Source organism: Elephantulus edwardii, unplaced genomic scaffold (genome assembly GCF_000299155.1).
Source record: "Elephantulus edwardii isolate Elephantulus edwardi_28Jun2011 unplaced genomic scaffold, EleEdw1.0 scaffold00574, whole genome shotgun sequence".
NCBI classification, from domain to species: Eukaryota; Metazoa; Chordata; class Mammalia; order Macroscelidea; family Macroscelididae; genus Elephantulus; species Elephantulus edwardii.
Genome location: NW_006400324.1, coordinates 96,152 through 104,727, shown reverse-complemented (window position 1 = coordinate 104,727; position 8,576 = coordinate 96,152).

Here is an 8,576-nt window from a genome sequence, read left to right as displayed (position 1 = left end):
ACAGCTTCTCTACCCATTCGTTTGTTGATGGGCATTTAGGTTGTTTCCAACTCCTTGAATGCAGCATAGTATTCCATTGTGCGAATATACCACAGCTTCTCTACCCATTCGTTTGTTGATGGGCATTTAGGTTGTTTCCAACTCCTTGCTAGAGTTCCTTGTTTTTCAATGCTGCATAGTATTCCATTGTGTGAATGTACCACAGCTTCTCTAGCTATTCATTTGTTGATGGGCACATGGGTTGTTTCCAGCTCTTTGCTATTGCAAACAAAGCTGCAATAAACATGGGTGTGCGTATATCTGCTTGGGTGGCTGTTATGGTTTCCCTTTAGGGTAAATTCCCAGTAGTGGAATTGCTGGGCCAAATGGTATTTCTATTTTCAACTTTTTGAGAAAGCACCGTATATCCTTCCATAGTGGTTGCACTATTTTACATTCCCACCAACACTGAATAAGGGTTCCAGTTTCTCTACAACCTCGCCAGCATTTGATGTTTGCTGTTCTGTTAAATTTTGCTATTCTTACTGGGGTGAGATCATATCTCATAGTTGTTTGGTCAACTGCAGTCTTTATAGCTAGGTATTATTTCATTCCATTAGAATAAGTGGACTTGACCGTGTAGCAAAGATGACCTTTTTTTTAGAAATTGTTGTTGGTAGGTGTCAGTAACAGGTATCCACAGGGAGCATGGTGGCTTAGGGGCAAGAAGCTGCACTGCATTCCTAAAGGCACATGGTTTGAATCCAACAGCTGCTTTCCGGGAGAAGAATGGGAAATCTCCTACTGTGCAATTAATTGCTTCTGAAAACAGGCTGAAAGGTCAGCTATAGGTGTCCACTAACACTCATAGAGACTCTATAAACAATGGATCTGAATCTTACCCTATTCTATGACATCTGCATTATCTTTGATATACTCAAGCTCATTGTTCAAATGCCAATCCACCTCACTGTATCAACTCATCTCACTGAGGGCATCCTTTTCTTTCTCTAACTCTCTATTTTTCCAAGCATGATGTCTTTACCTAAGGACTGGACCTTCCTCTAACAACATGTTCAAGGACTAGCCCCTCCTGTAACAACATATCCAAAGTACGGGAGACAAAATTTCACTATCCTTGCCTCTAAGGAGCACCCTGGTTGCGTTTTTTCCATGGTATATGTGTTCACTTGGTGGTCTATGGTCATTATTCTTCTCCCATACCACAGCTCAAAGGCACTAATTCTTTTTCTATCATCTTTACTCATTGTCCAACTTTCAGATGCATAGCAAGTAATTGAAAAAGACCATGGCCTGGATGAGGCACACCTTAGTCTATAGACTGATATTGTTGTATTTCAGTACTTTGGAGAGGTCTCCGACAGTAGATTTTCCCAATGCAATTAATCTTTTTTATTTTCTGACTACTGGTGCCAAGAGTGTTGATTGTGGAGCCAAGCTACTGATCGATAATTTCCACATTCTGTTGTATTATTAATACATTTTTGTATTATTTTATAGTTTATTATGAAAATAACAGAAACAAAGGGGATGAGGTATTAAAAAGTAACAGCATTTTGTCCAAAGTGGCCTTACAGTCCCACTAAACGTTTGCAAGAAGAGTTAGCCAAGGTTCTAGTTTGTGCAGATCTTTGAGATCAGCCAATAACCTCTGATTTCCAGCAATGGTGCTGCTCACTCGACGTTCCTCAGTGACCCAGTTAGCACACAGTAAAAGACCCCCCCTTTTTTTTTTTTTTGAAAATGCAAATAAGTATGAGTGCCTTCTAGTCATTTGGCCAGGTTGCTATCTTCTAGATTTCCTGGTACAGGCTGCTTAGCATGTCTATGGCTGCATCTGCTTGCTGAAACATGTTAATTGGCATCTCATCAATTAATTCCTAGTGCCTTTTCATGATGAGTGGAAGAAGAGAACATGTCCTTAAATGGAGGATCAAAGAAGTCTTTTATAAGGAAATTGTGATATAAAGGCTGAATTTCCAGGTGAAAAGAAATTTAAGAGGTTGGGTGGAAAAACCCAGGAAGGTGCAAGGTCCCTGAGGTAGGAAAACACTTACATACTTAAAGGAAGCCAGACTAAATGGAAATTAGTGAGATGGTGGAGGGTAATTCAAGATGAGACCAGGGTGATAGATCACACCTGGACTTCTTGTGATGTGTCAAAAAGAGCAGGTAGGTATGTTATCTGAAAAGCAAAGAGAGTCACTAAGGACTTTACACAAGTGAGGAGAGTGATGCTTTGGAGGTGATCAGGGTCAATTAAGAGTGGTAACGGGCATAAAGTGGAGTGAATGCTGCTGTGTGTGCGAATCCTACTCAGAGTTGTGAAATAGGACGTCCGAATGCTTGAATGGAAGGCCAGTTTGCTCTGTAAACTCTCACTCTAATCATAGTGAAAGGTTAATTAATAATAATAAAATGCTTGTCCGTGTCAAAAAAAAAAAAAGAGTGGTAAGATTGGCAGTGGAGCTAGATCTCATACTCTGATAACAAGGCATAGATAATGACAGTTTGCTTAGAGGCAGCAGTGAAGATGAGCAGGTGACACTCACTCAGTTAATATTTAGGAGTTAGCGCTCTCATCTGGGTGCTGGCACTCTGGGAGCTGCAGCAGCAGTGTAGATGCACACACAACCAGTCCCACAAATGGCACAGAAATGGCATCAAGAAACACTGACCACAGTCTCTTAAGGGGACAGACTTCAAATTCTAAAGGAGCATGCACTTTGTCAAGAAGCACAACAAGGGCCTAAATAAGATGCAAGCTAGGGAGCTCTAGTGGCCTGCCTGGTGGCAGGAAGCTGCATTGCAATCTCAGAGACACGCAGTTCTGCTGGAGGAGGGACAATCTCCTCCTGTACCAGTCAGATCCCATTTGACAGTACACTCATACAAAATAATAAAATTTTTTTAAAAATGAAGAAGAAGATGCAAGCCGACAATGGCAAGGACATGGCCGAACACATCAAGGCTATGAAGGCTCTTATCAAGCCCAAGGAGGATCCTAAGGGGTGTCAACTCCAAGCTTAGCTAACTCATCTACATCACCCATCCTAGGCTTGAGAAGCATGTTTGGGCCCACATTGCCAAGGCTTTGCTGGCCAAAATCCAAAGGCAAGGCTGAAAGTAAGGCCAAAGCTCCAGTAAAGTCCTCAACTCAGATGCCAGCTAAGTCCTCAACCCAGGATCCTGCTCCAAGTCAGGCTCCTAAAGGCCCCAGCAAAGGCTACATAGTAGAGTTCTCCATTTGAGGACAGAAGAACTAGTATTACTCCCTGGACGGATCTGTATGGAGCTGGCGTCTTCCTGTACTGTTTGTTTAAATAAACCCTGGGGCAGGAAAAATATTCTTTTTGGAGTTAGAAGCAATACATCTCTACCCTTCTATCTTCATTTTGAGTTTTACTAGTTTGAGTTGATAAGGAATTCTGCTGTTCAAAGTGTGTATGCACTGCTAACCTAAGACAGTGTTGCTAGCATTTCAAGTTTACCAGCATTTTCTTGGGAGAAAGAGAAGCAGTCCTTTCTTTTAAGATTTACAATCTGAGAAACTAATAGAGGATCACTCTGAGTCAGAACCAACTTGATGGCAATGGGGACAAGTGTTAGTACAACTGAAATTGCAGAGAATATTTAAGCAAATTCTTTGAAAGGTGTTCACAAGTCCTATGGCAATCATACCCACATCAGAATTAACATTTGTCAATCTGTCTAGTATCTGTCAAAATGAACATATTTTAAAGTGCCATAACTTACACAGCTAAAAGGTTCCTGCTCACAGCATCAGATAACGTGTATTCACATTTACCATTTGCCAGGTAACTTATCTGTACAATATACCATTTAATCTTTACAACAATGGAGAAGGCGACTCATTGTAAATTCAACTTCAGCAGGAGGGGACCTTGCAAAGCAGAGAGGATCAATAAGGTGTTCTGGATCAAAAACGATCACAATCAGTTTTGTCAAATCTAGTGCCAGAATCCTCACTACACCTCATATGATAAATTGAAATGGGTTTCTAGTTATTACACAAAGACATTCCCAAATCAGATGTCATTTGAAAACATTAGAGGGAAAATAAAATAGAGAAACTAATTTTTAAAGAAAACTAGGAGTTGAGAAAAAAAAGAACACCTAACTTTTTACAGACTGAAAGAAAAAAATAATCTTTGTCCAGCTGCTATTTTTTACAAATGGCAAGTCAGACTCAGTTTTGCTAAATAAAATGTTGATGTTGATAGGTGCCATAGTGTTGAGTACAACAGCGACCCTATGAACAACAGATCTGAACCTTGTCCTGTCTTGTGCCATTTCACACATCCTGACACACAAAAACTCATCATGGCAATCACTGTGTCATTTCTTCTGGTGAAGGTCTTCCTCTCCGTCACCAAACTTCTGCCTCTCCAAAAATCGTGTCCCATTCCAAAGAATAGCCTCTCCTAGCAACATACCTGAAGTATGTGAGGCAAAGCTTTATCATCTTTGCTTTCAAGGAGCATTCTGGGTGCACTTTCTCCAGGATATATTTGCTTGTTCTTTTGGCAGTCCACTGGGATATTCAGTACTCTTCTTCAACACCACACCTTAAATGAATCAATTCTTCTTTCGTTATCCTTATTCATTATGCAGCTTACAGATGCATAGCAGATGATCAGAATGACCATGGTCTGAATCAGATGCACCATAGCCCTAAAACCACCACACCTTAAATGAATCAATTCTTCTTTCGTTATCCTTATTCATTATGCAGCTTACAGATGCATAGCAGATGATCAGAATGACCATGGTCTGAATCAGATGCACCATAGCCCTAAAACCAACATCATTACTCCTTTATAATATGGAGATGTTCTTGACAGCAAACATTTCCAGGGCAATAAGTTTCTTGATTTCCTGACTGCTGGTACCAAGGGTGTTTATTGCGGATCCAAGTAAGATGAAATTGTTGAATGTTTCAACTTTTCTCCATCTATAATGATGTTGTCCAAAGGTCTAGTGGTAAGAATTTTTATTTGCTTGATGTTGAGATACAATCACTATTGAAGGCTGTATTCTTTGATACTCTGCAGTAAGTTCTTCAAGTCCTCTTCACTTTCAGCCAACAACGTTGTGCCATCTGCATAATGTAGGTTATTGATAAGACTTCCTCTGGTCTTGATGCCACATTCTTCTTCATAGAGTTCAGCTTCTTGGTTAATATGCTCAGCATATATGTTGAATAAGTATGAAGGGAGAATACAACCTTGACACCCTCCCTTCTTAATTTTAAACCATGTTGTGTTCTCTTTACACAAGCATGATTAAGCACACTGGGATTCTCATTCTTCTCAATGTTTGCCATAACTTGTAATGATCTACACAATCAAATGTCTCTACATAGTCAATAAAGCACAAATAGCCATTGTTCTGGTATTCTTTTACTTTCAGCCAGGATCCATCTGACATCAGCAATGATATCCCTAGTGCCATGACCTCTTCTAAATCCTGCTTGAACTTCTTTGTACTGTTTTAGCTATTTGGAGTGATCAGTATTTTGTTTGCATGTCATATTGATATTATTTAGAGTTTCCACATTATGTTGAATCACTTGTCTTAAGAATGGGAACAATTATGGATCTCTTTCAATCCACTGGCCATACAGCCATCATCCAAATTTCCTGGTACAGACTGGTGAGTGCATCGCAGCTGCATCTGTTAATTGAAACAAGTCAATTGGTATCTCATTGATTCCTGGGACCTTATATTTTATCAATGACTTCAGTGTAGTTTCAATCTCCTCCTTCATTACTATTAGCTCCTGCTCTAATGGTACTTCCTGATATTTTTCAGTGTCAGATAGTTCTTTTTGGTAGAGTGACTGTGTATTCTTTCCCTCCATCTTCTTTTGATGCCTTCTGGATTATTCAATATATTGTCCATAGCTTCTTTCAGTATCGCAACTCAAAGCTTATACTTATTTTTCAGTTCTTTCAGCTTGAGATATGCAGAACAAGTTCTTCTCTTTTTATTCTCCAATGTCAGATCTTTGCACATTCCATAATACTTTGTCTTCTTGAGCTCTCCTTTGAAATTTCTGTTTACTTCAGCATGTTTCCCCTTTGTTTTGGCTTTTTGATGTTCTAGTGCAGTTTTCAGAGTCTCTTCTGACATTAATTTTTTTTTCTTTCCCTATGTCTTTGTAATGACTTTTAGCTCTCTTCATGGATGGGTCTCTTCATGGAAAGTGGGTCTTTTTTATTTGATTTGATTAATAGTAAGTTGTGGGCTGGGAACCTCTTGTTTAAACTAAATCAAACCCAGTGGGTTGGCCTTTTGATTAAAAGTTGGTTGGGGTCTGGGAACCTCTTATTTAAAACAGTTGAGATCTAGCAGGTAGGTCTTTTTTTATTTGATTAACAATTATTCGGAAGCTGGGAGTTTGAAGAAGCTAGGATTAGGAAGATGAGTCTTTTTTATTTAACAGTAAGTTGTGAGCTGGGAGCTTCTTGTTTAAACCAATTAGGATCTGGTGAGCAGGGCATTTTGATTTGATTAACAGTCAGTGTGAAGCCTGATTTGCTGTTCAGGTACAAACAAAATTGTCAGTATGCTGTATATGTGGAATGTTGTTATTGGTGTTATGTGTTGTCAAGTTGTCTGTAACTCATAGTGTCACTATGAACAATATCTCTGAACTCGGCTCTATCCTGAGCCAATCTCACTATCTCTGACACACCTGTTCCCATTACCCAAGTCACTATGTCAATCCATCTCATCCAGGATCTTCCTTTCCTGTACTGTACTCTATCTTTCCAAATATGATGTCCTTCTCCAAGGACCAGTCCCTTCAAGCAATGCATCCAAAGTATGTGAGACAGAGCTCCAAAATCCTTGCCTTCAAAGAGCACCTTGACTTTACCTTCTCCAGGACAAACATGTTTGTTCTTCTGGCAGTTCATGGAATGTTCAACACTCTTCTCTAGCACCACAACTCAAAGGCATCGAATCTTCTTCTGGCATCCTTAGTCATTGTCCAGCTCTCTGATGCAGAGGAAGTAATTGCAAAGACCATGGCCTGGATCAGGTGCACCTTGGTCTCTAGAGTGACATCTCTTTAGCACTCTGGAAAATTTCCTGACAGCAGATTTTCCTAGTGCATTTTGTCCTTTGATTTCCTCCCTTGGTGTCAAGAGTGTTGTTGATGGAACCAAGCAAACAGAAATCATTTACAATCTCAATCTTTTCTCCATTTATCAGTGTGTCAATCGGCCCAGTGATGAGAATAATCTTTGTTTTCTTGATGTTGAGCTTTAATCTATATTGAAAGCTGCACTCCTTGACCTGCTGCTGCAAATGCTTCAGGTCCTCTTCACTTTCAACAAGCAAGGTTGATCATCTGGATAACACACGTTGTTGATGAGTCTTCTTTCAATTCTGAAGCCACATTCCTCCTTATACAGAGCCCAGTCTTATTAAAGATCTTTTCTGCATATAGATTGAAAAGGTATGAAGATAGGACACATCCCTGATGCACTCCTTTCTTGATTTTGAAATATGCAGTGCTCTTTTGCTTTGTTCTGACCACTGCTTCCTAGTCCAAGTATTGGTTTAACATGCACATTATTGGGTGTTCTGAGATTACCATTCTTCTCAGGGTTAGCCACAATTTGTTGTCATCTTCACAGTTAAATGACTTTGCATAGTCAATGAAACACAGATAGACATATCTCTCATACTCTTTGCTTTCATCTGATATTGGTTATGATGTCTCTAGTGCCACAGCCTCTCTGAACCTGGCTTGTATTTTTGGTAGTTCTCTTTCAATGTATTATTCCTGTCATTTTGGGGTAATCTTTGAAAATATTTTGCTTGTGTGTGATATCAGTGGTATTGTTCAATAACTTTCACACTGTGTACAATGATCTTTTTGTGGAATTTGAATAAATATGGGTTTCTTCCAGTCAGTTGGCCAGGTGATTGTCCTCCAGATTTCTTGGCACAACCTGGTGAGCATGTCCAGGGCTGCATCTGTGTGTTGAAATATGCCACAACTGGCATATTCCTAGGGCTTCATTTTTGCCAGTTTCTTCAGAGCAGCCTGAACTTTCTGTTTCATCACCATTACCTCTTGATCATATAGTGTTTCATGAAATTTTTCTATTAGCCAATTCTTTTTGGAACAGTGACTCTGTATTTCTCTCATCGTTTGGTTTTGAGTTTTTTTAAAAAAAATTAATTTTAATGAAAGTTTATAGAGACATAGGGTTTCCAGTCATTCATTGTTGCACTTTTCTCCCTACCCACTTTCTCTCCCCCCCCCGCCCCGCCCAATTCACTCTTCTCCTTGAAAAGAAAGAAAAACTATTTGTTATACAATCCCTCCCCCGTTTATGTGTGGGGTGTTTGTTTTTGGTTTTTTTTTTTAATGCTTCCTGGATCATTCCATTTTCTGCCCATAGCATCTTTAAGTATTGCAACTCGAGAATTTGAATTTGTTCTTCAGTTCATTCAGCTTAAGAAATGTTGAGTGAGTTTATCCCTTTTGATTTTATGACATTTCATTGTAATACTTCATTTTATCTTCTTGAGCT